The sequence below is a fragment of the Scyliorhinus canicula genome, chromosome 14 (genome assembly GCF_902713615.1).
Source record: "Scyliorhinus canicula chromosome 14, sScyCan1.1, whole genome shotgun sequence".
Classification (NCBI taxonomy): Eukaryota; Metazoa; Chordata; class Chondrichthyes; order Carcharhiniformes; family Scyliorhinidae; genus Scyliorhinus; species Scyliorhinus canicula.
The window spans coordinates 24,964,947-24,978,965 of NC_052159.1; the positions used below are offsets into that span (position 1 = coordinate 24,964,947).

Here is a 14,019-nt window from a genome sequence, read left to right on the forward strand (position 1 = left end):
AGAGCAGAAGGAGACCATTCGGCCTATCGAGTCTGCAACGGCCCTTGGAAACAGCACCCTACTTAAGCCAACACCTCCACCCTATTCCCGTAAACCTGCAACCCCACCTAAACTTTATTTTGGATACTAAGGGCAATTTAGAACACAGAACATATAGTGCAGAAGGAGGCCATTTGGCCCATCGAGTCTGCACCAACCCAGTTTAAGCCCTCACTTCCACTCTATCCCCGTGACCCAATAACCCCTCCTAACCTTTTTGGACACCAAGGACACATCTATAAAAATGATTCCACATTATAGGTGTCACGCTCCGAGGTGGATTTTAACTGTGAAAGTGAAGGGGTTCTGCTGGGGTTAAAATCTCACCTGAATCTTTCAACTATCGGAGTTTGATGTTGGGAGCATAAAACCAAGTGTATGACGATGTACTATTTCAATATATTAGTACATAAAACCATATACAGATTTTTGAGGGTTAAATTAGTGAGAATATCAGTGCATAAGACAAGAGAGTTGATTCAGGACAGAAGCAATACCAGTTCTTTGCATCTGTTCTCCATTTTATAAGATCACAGCAGTTCTGCATCCAGTTAACTGCATCCATTTGTTCTGGCTCCGTAACACTGAAATGTTCGATTTGCAAAGTTTTTGCAGATAATTTCTTTGCGACTGAATCTAACTTTGCAAATTAGAACAAAGAACAAAGAAAAATACAGCACTTTGGCGTTCCAAGCCTGTGCCGGCCATGCTGCCCGTCCAAACGAAAATTTTCTACACTTCCTGGGTCCGTATCCCTCTATTCCCATCCTATTCATGTATTTGTCAAGATACCCCTTAAATGTCACTATCGTCCCTGCTTCCACCACCTCCTCCAGCAGCGGGTTCCAGGCACCCACTACTCTCTGTGTAAAAATCTTGCCTCATACATCTCCTCTAAACCTTGTCCCTCGCACCTTAAACCTATGCCCCCTTGTAATTGACCCCTCTACCCTTGGAAAAAGCTTCTGACTATCCACTCTGTCTATGCCCCATATAATTTTGTAGACCTCTATCAGGTCTCCCCTCAACCTCCGTAGTTCCAGTGAGAACAAACCAAGTTTATTCAACCGCTCCTCATAGCTAATGCCCTCCATACCAGGCAACATCCTGGTAAATCTCTTCTGCACCCTCTCTAAAGCCTCCACATTCTTCTGGTAGTGTGGCGACCAGAATTGAAAACTATACTTCAAGTGTGGCCTAAGGTTCTATGCAGCTGCAACATGACTTGCTGATTCTTATACTCAATGCCCCGGACAATGAAGGCAGGCATGCCATATGCCTTCTTGACTATCTTCTCCACCTGTGTTGCCCCTTTCAGTGACCTGTGGACCTGTACACCTAGATCTCTCTGACTTTCAATACTCTTGAGGGTTCTACCATTCATTGTATATTCCAAAATGCATTACCTCACATTTGTCCGGATTAAACTCCATCTGCCATCTCTCTGCCCAAGTCTCCAAACAATCTAAATCCTGCTGTATCCTCTGACAGTCCTCATCGTTATCCGCAATTCCACCAACCTTTGTGTCATCTGCAAACTTACCAATCAGACCAGTTACATTTTCCTCCAAATCATTTATATATACTATGAACAGCAAAGGTCCCAGCACTGATCCCTGTGGAACATCACTGGTTACAGCCCTCCAATTAGAAAAGCACCCCTCCATTGCTACTCTCTGCCTTCAATGACCTAGCCAGTTCTGCATCCATCTTGCCAGCTCACCCCTGATCCCGTGTGACTTCACCTTTTGTACCAGTCTACAATGAGGGACCTTGTCAAAGACCTTACTGAAGTCCATATAGACAACATCCACTGCCCTACCTGCATCAATTATCTTTGTGACCTCTTTGAAAAACTCTAGCAAGTTGTGAGACACAACCTCCCCGTCACAAAACCATGCTGCCTCTCGCTAATACGTCTATTTGCTTCCAAATAGGAGTAGATCCTGTCTCGAAGAATTCTCTCCAGTAATTTCCCTACCACTGACGTAAGGCTCACCGGCCTGTAGTTCCCTGGATTATCCTTGCTACCGTTCTTAAACAAAGGAACAACATTGGCTATTCTCCAGTCCTCCGGGACATCACCTGAAGACAGTGAGGATCCAAAGATTTCTGTCAAGGCCTCAGCAATTTCCTCTCTAGCCTCTTTCAGTATTCTGGGGTAGATCCCATCAGGCCCTGGGGACTTATCAACCTTAATATTTTTCAAGACGCCCAACACCTCGTCTTTTTGGATCTCAATGTGACCCAGGCTATCTACACACGCTTCTCCAGACTCAACATCTACCAATTCCTTCTCTTTGGTGAATACAGCTGAAAAGTATTAATTTAGTACCTTGCCCATTTCCTCTGGCTCCACACATAGATTCCCTTGCCTATCCTTCAGTGGGCCAACCCTTTCCCTGGCTACCCTCTTGCTTTTAATGTATGTGTAGAAAGCCTTGGGATTTTCCTTAACCCTATTTGCCAATGACTTTTCGTCACCCCTTCTAGCCCTCCTGACCCCTTGCTTAAGTTCCTTCCAACATTCCTTATATTCCACACACGCTTCATCTGTTCCCAGCCTTCTACCCTGACAAATGCCTCCTTTTTCTTTTTGACGAGGCCTACAATATCTCTCGTTATCTAAGGTTTGAGAAATTTGCCATATTTATCCTACTTCCGCACTGGAATATGCCGGTACTGAATTCCTTTCAACTGACATTTGAAAGCCTCCCACATGTCAGATGTTGATTTAGCCTCAAACATCCGCCCCCAATCTAGGTTCTTCAGTTCCAGCCTAATATTGTTATAATTAGCCTTCCCCCAATTTAGCGCATGCGCTGGGATGACGCCAGCACACGCTGGCGCTCCCGCGCATGCGGCAACTCATGCCGGTCGGCGGAGGCCCTATGGCGCTGGCTGGCACGGCGCCAACCTGCCGCCGGCGTCCTAGCCCCTGAAGGTGCGGAGGGTTCCGCACCTTCCGGTCGGCCCGACGCCGGAGTGGTTCACGCCACTCTTCGGCGCCGGTGCGGCCCACCCCACCGGGTAGGGGAGAATCCCGGCCCCTGAGTCCTAAGATCGGAGGAGGTAGGTTTTGAGGGAGGATTCTCCGTCGGCTGACGCCGGAATTGGGAAATGCGATTGGGCGGAGAATTGATTTTCATGCCAAAACGCAATTTTCCAGGGCCTCAACAATGGCGTCAATGTGTTCCACTCCACAAGTACAGGAAATGCCATTTACACATCATTAGCTGGCCTGACCCGTTATTCTCCGGGGCCTCTGCGATTCTCCGCCTCCCCTGGGGGAAATTCCCGGTGGCAAGTTTCACTTGTGCTTTCAAAAATCGTGAAACAGGCACTGTGGCTGCTGAGGGAGAAAGAGAGGGGGTAGGGAAAGTGTCCAACATCGCCATAGCTTGCTGACAGTTGTACCGCTGGCCAGGGGGTTTCTGCCAGGTCTGGGGGCAGTAGCGGGGGATGGCCAGGAGGTGGACTGTGGGGCCGGGGCAGTCAGGCACGGAACACTATTGCCGCAGCCTGCAAGGCAGCTATACAGCTGCACATGCCACTGACTTCCCACTGTGAACTTAGGGCCATGGGTCATATGGGTGACCCCCAAGTCAACCCCCCCCAGGTGCCCTCTGGCCCCAGCCGACTCATCAGCAGAATGGGTGCTCTCCAGCGCAACCAGAGCCATCCTGTTGGCTGGGATGAGTGTGTGTGGGCAGTAAAGTGTTTATATGCAGCTGCAACTTGTCAACCTCCTGAGTGCCAATCACAGACCTGCCGAATCCTGCACAGTTTCTCATAGGAATCAATTGTGTTCCACGTGGCGTCAGTGCTAGCCCCTCAACGGTCACTGAATTGGCCCAGGTGCGGCGCCAGTTTTGCTGTTGTAGAAATCCATAATTCCTGCCCTGGCATCAACACTTAGTCTCAGGAACTGAGAATTTGGCTGTGCATATCTCAGGGCGGGTAGAGAAGGGAGGTCTTGGGGTGGTGGGTCATGGGTGGGAGGGGTGAAGGGTGGACAGTGAGGGATTGGGGTGTCAGTGGAGATGCCGCGGGTGGAAGACCGAGGTCCTGCATTTATCGACTCTTATTACGGGGGCTGCTGTGGAAGATGGCCCCCAAGTGCTGCCCGAGTCTTGAATCCAATTATTCTCAAGCTTGCCACGAGCCCAAAAATTGAGATTGCTCAGGAAATAGCCCTTAAGCACTTTTGGCAATTTAAGGGTCTCACTTGGGACAAGGATGAACAAGTCCAAGACCTCACCTGTCCCAATGTAAACCGCGGAGAGGTCAGGGCAAGCGGGAATCTAGTGGGAAGCCCATCTGACGAATTTTACTCTCACCCCCCCACCTACAAACCTGCCAGCGGGGGAGTGTAAAAGTTACACTTTGAGTTAAGACTGATTGACCAAGTGTAGGTTGAAAAGAAAAGTTTATATAATCCTTTAAATGCAGAGAGAGAAATAGCAAGGTGAAAGAGAGTTCCATGTAGTATGACTGATTGATGAAGTAGAAGGAAACATGGATTAGAGGATTGACCAGCATAAACTGAGTTGTCGGATGTTGTATGGGCAAGTGTTGGGTAAGGCTACGGATTTTCAACATAACATGTTGGAAATGTGGCTATTCACCCACCTTGTACCTCTCTAAGACCCACCTTTGCTGCCCGGATCCTAACTCATATCAAGTCTGATTCACCCAACACCCTTCTCTCTTGAATTGGATCTCATTCCAGAAACACTTCAATTTTAATTTTTCATCCCTGTTTTTAAATGCCTGCCCTTCTGCAGGGCAGCATCCCCCAGCCCTACAACCCTCCAAGGTCTCTGCACTCCTCCAAGTATGGCGTCTTGCTCATCTCAAATTTTTATCGCTCCTCCATCAGTGGCTATGTCTTCAGCTGCCTAGGCACTAGAATTACCTTCTTAAACCTCCTTTAAGGGCGGCACGGCAAAACAATGGTTCGCACTGTTGCTTCGCAGCTCCAGGGTCCCAGGTTCGATTCCCAGCTTGGGTCACTGTCTGTGCAGTCTGTATGTTCTCCCCGTGTCTGCGTTCGGTTTCCACCGGGTGCTCTGATTTCCTCCCACAGTCGAAAGATGTGTAGGTCAGGTGGATTGGCCATGCTAAATTGCCCTTCATGCCCAAAAAGGTTAGGTAGGGTTACTGGGTTACGAGGATAGGGTGGAAGCGTGGGTTTAAGTAGGGTGCTCTTTCCAAGAGAGGTGCAGAATCGATGGGCCAAATGGCCTCCTTCTGCACTGTAAATTCTACAATCTATGATCTTAAATGTTTTTCGTATCCCTTAAGATGCTCTTTAATATCTACCTCTCTGGCCATAAGCTTTCAGTTCGCTCGTCCTGATATCACCTAATGTGACTTGGTATCAAATTGAGTCTAATCTCATTCCTGTGACATGCCTTGGAGCACTTGACCACATTAAAGGAACTAATAATTACAAGCTGTCATTGTTCAGGAGGACGATGAGGTTGAGCACAATGAGAAGGCATGATCCTCTTAATCAGGTTTGGGTCTAATATTTTCTGCTTCATTTGCGATGTTTTTTTCTTTAAGGCAGTATCCCTTCTCCTTTCAGATATCCCTCGGTTTAATTTGATTTAATTTAACTGGTTAATCGATTCATTGAAAATCGGAGTAAGCGTGATGTACTTCCAGTCATGATACTGGCTGTGGCCTTTTTGTAAGTTGAGGCAGGCGCAGCTGCCCAGGTGAAAAAGTAAGTGCTTCTGGTGAGGGGTAGCATGTTGAGGCTTAGCTTCGGATCAAACAAGCCACCAGAATTTGACATCAGAATTGGTAACATGAGCGAACGAGCTGGAAATTGGAGCGTGCGCACGGAGGTTTTAGTGGGAACTGAATGATCTCAATAATGTTCAATTTGAAGTCCTCCTGATTCATTGCAATTAGGACTAATTGCAGCTCATCGTTTTTTTTTTGATAATCTACCAGTGCCTTGCTACTGAAACTCCTAGTACATTGAAAGTAACATTGATGTGAATTCTCAACTGTTGTAGCTTTTACTAAATGTCACTGCTTACCCATTCCATCAATGTCTAATTGAGAATAATAGTCACAGTATCCATCGGCTCTCCGTGGACCTAATGGTCATGTTAGACTTGCACCAATTCATTCTGTACTGAAGTGAGAAATTGCCCCAACATCGAAAGTGAGTTACAATATTGATTTTAGTGGGGAAGTAAATGATCTTGTTGAGCAGGTAGATCACATAAACAACAGCACACAAACTGCATGCATAGGCCTTACCAACAGAATGAGAAGATGTAACATAGAACATACATAGAACATAGAACAGTACAGCACAGAACAGGCCCTTCGGCCCTCGATGTTGTGCCGAACATTGCCCGACAGTCTCAGGTATCCCATTCCCTTTCTAGTTTCTTTTTGGTTTAGTTAACTCTGCAGCATTAAAAATACACCACCTATTCGAAAGCATTCGGTGATGGGCAATGAGTGTCAACGATGCCCACATGCCGTGAACAATTCATTTGGCAACCTTCTGCATTGTGAGATGATGGTTTACACCCGTGGTGGTCAAGTTGGTTTGAAGAATTGTTTTGCGTGACCCAGCATGGCTCACTTGTGGGCCACTTGTGGGCTGAGCAGGTGCAAGATTGGTTGGCCTCTGTTCTCTCTGCGCCCATTTCTCGGCCAATTGAGTTTTCTATTCCTCATCGCCTCTTCCAACACCCCTCCAAACTGTCAGTCTTCAGAGGTCATGGCCATCAGGGATTGTCTCACAGTTGACAGTCTCCGCGCCCTCCAACTTCATATCTTGCAGATGTCCTTGCAGCAGAAATATCGACATCCAGCGGGTCGTGATCATGTTTACCATGTCGAAGGCTTTTGCACGTACGTCTGTCGTCAATCTGATGAATGTGGCTGAGCTAGTGCATATGTTGTTGGCTGAGTAATGACTGTATGCTGATTAAATTAGCAGGCTTCAGGACATCCGTGGACAATTTAAAAAAAAGATTCCAGGGTTTTATGGGATGAGGTGAACACAATCCAGAACAGTGAGAGTAAAGAGTCAAGAATTTGAGGTGGAATGGTAAGAACCCTTCCTGTTAATTCCCTTATTTCCCATTTCTTTATTTTTGCTATTATCGTTTTGATCCATGGGTGTTTAATGGGCATACCTTTAAGTCAAGCAGGGGAAGAAAGGAACCTGAATGTTATAACATTCAAGTACACTGTGCTAATTTTGAACAGCAGAACTCAGACTTTTAGACACCCTCGGGATCGGTGGGATTCGGTTCGATCAGTTGGCTAGTGGATAATGAATTGGCCAAAAGGCTGTATTCTGCACGGTAACAGGCAGTGATTGAGCCCTGCCTGAGTGGGATGATATTCGGAGAGCCTGGGGAAGCAGTTTGAGTCCTGGACGCTCGGAGGAAAGAACCAGCTCTCTTTTCTCTCACTCCTGAAAAGCTGCTGTATTCCTGAAACTGTCGAGACCTGAATGAATCTACAGTGAAAACCATCACAGACTGGAGACAGAAATCTCAAACTGAAAGATTCGATTGAAGGAAGGTGTGCTAGAAACAACCATCTGAAACAAAGACTCTTGGCCGCGATTCTCCCAAAGGGAGACAAAGTGCCGACGCCGGAGTGAAACCCGGAGTGTTTCACTCTGGCATCGGAGGCCGCTCCTTGCCCCCTATTCTCCCACCCCCAGGGGGCTAAGAGCGGCGACGCATCAATCTTGGGGGGGCGGGGCTTGAGGCTTGGGTCAAAGCGGCGCCGCCTGAATGACGCGGCCGGAGGCGCCTAAATGACGTCACCCGCGCATGCGCGGTTGCCGTCTTCCCCCCTGCTGCCCTGCAAGACATGTCGGAGTGATCTTGCGGGGCGGCGGAGGGAAAAGAGTGCGTCTTTCAGAGATGCCGGCCCGACAATCGGTGGGCACCGATCGTGGGCCAGACCCCTCCTTAGCTCCCTCCTGGTGCTCGATTCTCCCTCCGTCCCCCACAGGCCCCACACTCAGCGGTCGCACTCTGTTCATGCCGGCAGCGACCAGGTGTGGTTGGCGCCGGCGTGAACCGGTCGTATTAGGCAGGCCGCTCATCCAGGCCGAAGAATTGTCGCTCGACCGGAGCGGCGATTCTCCTGTCGCAAAACGCGACACGCCGTTTTGGGTGGGGTGAGAGAATCGCGTGCGGGTGCCAGGGCGGCGTAGCGTGATTCGCCCGGCACTCCCACCCGGCGTGGGGTCGGAGAATTGCGCCCCTTATCTTTGTACTTTCATTATTATATCTACACTTCTCTTCTCCCCTCTGTTTTTTGTGTCTTGTGTGTGTGTAGAGGGTGAGGCGAGTTTACGTAGGAGGGATAGGAATTGGATAATAGCTAACTTGGTGTATTTGCTGCATATTTAATCATAGTTATCGTAATTAACAAAATTAATTGTGTTTAAATTTGCAAACCTAGTGATTGTAGTTATTGGGCAGCCAGGGGCCAAAGACTTCGGGTGTGTTTCTCGGAATTATTTATTAATTTCAATTGTGTTGCGACCCTGGGTCAAGTGAGGCGAAAATTGACTCCGCACTAGCACAACGGTTGCAACAGAATTAATTTCCATGGAGTTCCCACTCCTCTCTGGTTGTGATTCCATTTCTAATTGTGGGAGGAGGGTGAAAGTGTTGTGTGCGAAGGGCCTTGCAGTTAATTTTGGGGCGCGAGGCATGTGTGGTCGGGTGGCTGTCGTACCTATCACACAGGTCCACAGCAGAGCCCATAAAAGTAAAACAAAAAGTGCAAGCGTAACTTAACATGCCTGGTAGCATCTGGAGAGAGAAAAACAGAGTTGAATATGACTCTTCATGAGAGCTGAAGAGGGTAGAGGTGGGATGGGTTTTGTGCTGTTGAAAGAGGGGGAGGTTCGTGTAGACCAAAATGTATCGCCCAGAAAGCAATCTATCCAAGAGTGATTGATTGCCGTTCATTAATAGGCCAATAAGCAAGGGAGCTAGATCATGGAGTACATTTCTGGTCCTTCAACAACTTTATTACTCTTCCATGGAGCATGGGCGTCGCTGGCTAGACCAGCATTTTTGTTGGCCATCCCTAATTGCCCGTGAGAAGATGGTGGTGAACTACCGTATTGAACATTTGCAGCCCGTGTCTCGTAGGTACACTCATGGTGCTGTTAGTGAACTAACAGCGACAGTGAAGGAACGGCAGCAATATGTCAAGTCAGGATGGTGTGTGGCTTGATGGGGAATGTGCAGGTGGTCGTGTTTCCCATACACCTCCTGCCCTTGTCCTTCCAGGTGGTTGAGGTAGCAGGTTTGTAAGGTACTGTCTAAGGAGCCTCAGCGAATTGCTTCAGCCAAACTGGCCAGCACACTTCCAAGGGTGTATCAAGGTGCCGCTTTGCAATCCCATCAATTCTGAAAGGCTGGTTCCCAAGGAACATTGTTAACGGCTTGACAGAAACGTATGGTATCATCTATAGCGCGGGGATTGTTGAAGTCCCTTTGCAGTCCTTGCACTTTTTAAAATGTCCTCAACACAACTGGGATATTGTAAGCTTGAACATTTCATAATTGGGCTTTGCTGTTTTCCCGCTTCACTTTCGGTGAAAACTCCTGCTAACAATGTCTAATTGCTTTAATGGCATCTATTGTGCCTTAAAGGCACAAGCTGTGTCATCCATTGTTAATAAAAATTTATTTTCCCCTCCGTTTCATTGACGCTACCTGCCTCCCAGTGAGTTTGTGACATTCTCTGCATGTAACGCGGTTTATGGCATTCAGCTTTTGTGAAACGTGACCCTGACAACTTGTTGGATATTTAATTTAAGTGCTGCCATTTGGGAGCTGCCAAATGTTGTCATTTCCTTTCGATATCTCACCTCTTCGCACATAATGAAAAGCAATTGTTCTTTATCACCAGTGTCAGTTGGGCTGTGTGTATCCAGGTGACCACGGAACTTTTACTGTAGAAAAGCAAAGACTTTGGACAGGCCCATAACCTCTGTCATCTCCTCCAGTCAACTAATTCTCTCCACACAGGTTCAACGCCGGGGTCCAAAATTTTCCCACCATTCCCGCAGGTGGAATCTTCCGGTCCTGCCGATGGCAAACCTCTGCCGCGGGTTTCCCGGTGACGGGAATGGACATAATGGAAAGCCCCATTGACAGCATCAGGACCAGAAGATCCTGCCGCCAGCCAATGGCAGTCGCCCTCTGCCGCTGCGGAACACGCCATGGGGGGGGGGACTGGGAAATCCAGTGCCCCCCCCCCAGAATAGATTTCTGTCACTCCGCCATTGGTAGCCAGGCCCTAAACTCTGGAATCACTCCATGCAACCTCGCGATCTCGTGCTCCTCTTCAAAGATGCATAAAACGTATCTCTTGGACCAAGCTTTCGGTCGTCCGCCCTGGTGCTTATGTGGCCGGGATTTTCCAGTCCTGCCAATGGCGGGCAGCATTCCGAGAGGTACAGGAAAATTTAAAGAGTGGCCATAGTCACTTTGGGAAAAGCCTGTCCCGTATATAAGCTGTGACTCAATTGGAACTCTTGTCACAAAGTTTGTCTTAAACCCAAAAATCAAGGCCAGCACTCCAGTGCTGTACTGAGGGAGTGCTGCACTTCCTGCCATTTAGATGTAAAAGATCCCCCAGGCCTTCTTTCGAAAGAAGAGGGGAGTTAATGCTGGTGTAATAAAAGCAAAATACTGCGGACGCTGGAAATCCAAAATAAACAACAGCAAGTGCTGGAAAAGAAGCTGCGGAGAGTGAAACAGAATTGACTTTCTGAGTCCCTGTGATTCTTTTTCAGAGCTGACCCTTATGTCCTGGCCAATACTTATCCCTCATTCAACATCATAAGAATACCAATGGCGCAGTGGTGAGCACTGCTGCCTCACGGCGCCGAGGTCCCAGGTTCGATCCGGGCCCCGGGTCACTGTGCGTGTGGAGTCTGCACATTCTCCCCGTGTCTGTGCGGGTTTCACCCCCACAATCTAAAAGGATGTGCAGGCTCGGTGAATTGGCCAAGCTAAATTGCCCCTTAATTGGAAAAAAAGATATGGGTACTTTAAATTTATTAAATTTTTATTTTATTCCTTTTAAATCATAAGAACAGATTATCAGGTCATTGTCAGATTGCTGTTGGTGGGTGCTTGTTGTGTGCACATTTGTTGTGGCTTTTCCGACATTACAATGGTGATGAGAGGGCACTTGTGACATTCGCAATGCTCAAGTGTGGCCCATTTAAATATGCATGTGTCGGATTCTCTGGGCTCCCGGGAACTAACGGCCTTTGCAATGAGGCCTCCACCAGGCGCTGTTTAGTACTGGCCCACATAAATGTGGACCAGGCGTAACGACCACCTGGGGTGGGGGGGGGGGGGGGGTTTGACCTATCAGGCTATTGGAGACACTAAGTGATCGGGGAGAGGGCAGGATGGCACACTTACCCTCCCTCTGGCGCACAGGCACCCTGGCATTGCCAGGCTGGCACCTTGGAACTGCCACCATGGATGCCGGAGCACATGATGTCAGGGTGGCAGCCAAGGGTTGGGGACTGAGGGGGCCATGCCCATTAAAGAGGGGATGAGGGGGGTATGAAGTGTGTGGCGGTGAATGGAAGGTATCAAGGGGCCTCAGAAAGGTTGGGGTGGTGAAGGGCGGGGGTCCTGAAAGGGGTGGCATAAGGGGAGGGGGGGGGGGGGGGCGGTGAGAGGCCTGAAAAATGGCGGCCCCTCAGCGACCCCATAGTGGGGTGTCCTCATTCCGGAGGGTGTGGAGTAATGCTTATGTGTGTGTGTGTGGGGGGGGGGGGGGGGGGGGGGGGGGGGGTGCAGGGAGGGGGGGCGACATTGCCCATGGGTGGGGAAGTGTGGGAAATGCTCAAGCTCACCTGGAGATCGGGGCACCCTTTCAAATTGGCGGCCTGATATCTGAGGACCTGGTCTGGTCAGCAGGTTCAGCTCCCCAACAATGAAAAAACTTTGAAGTGTGTGCGAAACCCCCGCAAGATCCAAACAAATGACTCAGTGCGGGTGAATACCAGTGTGGATCACACCCAAAAGGCTGATGGGAAACACCCTGCCAAATTCACTCAAAATTACACTGAGAAATATTTTTGTTCAATCACGCCCGTGGTATATACACTGCTTGAAAAGAGGTACAGTCTAGAGTAGGACTATTAAAGTAGGAACGTTTTACCGCAGTTTACGGGACTTTGGTGAGACACCAGCTGGATCACCCAGCATTCCAGCCGCGTGTTTTTCTGCGGCACACCATTTGCTGGTGGCGGGATTTTCTACTCCCGCCGCTTGTCAATGGGATTTCTGATTGAAACCACCCCATGCTGCCGGGAAACTCGTGGCAGAGATGCACTGTCAGCGGGAAAAGTGAATCCCAGTGGCCGGAGAAATTGTCTCCTGTATCCCTGAGATTTGCAGACCAATCTCTAACATTAAGTTTCTGATGAGTCACCACCGCGTCTAGCCTCGTGCTAGAGTGAATAACACCAACTGAACCAACTCCTTTCAACTGATTGACAGATAACAGCTACTACAAACCAGCCCTTTGTTTAACAAGGTTATTCAACTCACTTGAAGTTAGTTAGATTGAGATCCAAATTGCAAGATCTCATTGGATCGTGCGAGGCATAACGACTGTCGGGAATCCCGGGAGAGGCCTCTCCCAGGATCTACCAGCCACGTCCCCTCCTGATTCTGGCGGGACTCAGCCGATACATCGCACCCATAATCTCCTGTCTCCTCGTCCACTCCTTACTGTGAAATAAGACGTTTTGATTATCTCTTGGTTTGCTGCTCAGAAGAACCTCAGTGAAAGGCCACACACTTTTAGCATTTATCTTTGTTGCTGATTGGAATCCACATGGGAGAGGGGAGGGGGCCAGGGATGGATTTGAGGGAGGCGGCCCTTCATTGGCCGGTGGTGGGACCTTCTTGTCCCGCGGCTGTCAATGAGATTTTCCATTGAATCCACCTCAGGCCACCGGGAAACCTGAGACGAATCGCGCCACCGGTGGGACTGGATGATTTTGCCAGCGTGAACTGCCGGAAGATCGTGCCTGTAAGTTTCATTTGCTTTCACATGAGCAGAATTCAGCAACACCAGATAGAAAAGAGAGAATTGTTTACATTCACCAACAAGCATAATTGTTTTCCCACCAATTTTCTGCTTCATCAGAGTGAAGAATGTTAGGGTAGGGTAAGTGGAACGTTCACATCCCATTCCAGCTGCGCATAAGGTGTTGCATTTTCACCGCAGTGTCTTCGGTCGCCCATTGTAACTTTGATGGAAGATCCCCAAGCAACCCGGAGAATCCATTTACATTGAATTTACTGCACAGCAACTCGGCAGTCAACTTCCCGGCCTAGCCAATGTCTACAGTCCATACAAGCCGCCACCTGCCCTACTTCATCTTGGGTGCATGCCTGCTCAAGCTCCATAATGTTCTGGCCTTGAGAAATAGGAGCAGGAGTCGACCATCTCACTCATCGAGCCGCTGCGCCATTCAATACAATTATCGTTGATTTTGCGCTTCAACTCCACTTTCCCACCCGTTCCTCAGATCCTTTGATTCCAAGAAAGGCCAAAAATCTGTCTAGCCCAGCCTTAAATATATTCAACGATGGAGCACCCAGAGCCCTCCTGTGTAGGGAATTCTAAAGATTCACAACCCTTGGAGTGAAGTAATTTCTGCCCATCTCAGTCCTAAGTGATTCGCCGCCTCCTTATACTGAGACCGTGCCCCTGAGTAACAGGCTCCCTAACCAGCAGAAACAATCTCTCAGAGTCTATCAGAGCAAGCCCCTCCAGAATCTTGCATGGTTCAATGAGATTGCCTACCAGAGAACATAGGGCCCAATTTACTCATTCTCTCACCGCAGGACAACTACCTCATCCCAGGGAACAAATTGGTGAACCTTGACTGTACCGCCTCCAATGCAGTGTGTC

The 14,019-nt window shown here is 48.7% G+C and overlaps 1 protein-coding gene across 1 annotated transcript in view; it reads left to right on the forward strand.

Annotated features, from left to right (window-relative positions):
* The first annotated feature begins 7,010 nt into the window (after window positions 1-7,010).
* Window positions 7,011-14,019, forward strand: part of atp10a (ATPase phospholipid transporting 10A) — a 308,521-nt gene continuing 301,512 nt past the window's right edge. Inside the window, exon 1 of the mRNA XM_038817916.1 lies at window positions 7,011-7,126. The gene's annotated coding sequence lies outside the window, so the exon portion shown is untranslated. The remainder of the gene's footprint in view (window positions 7,127-14,019) is intronic.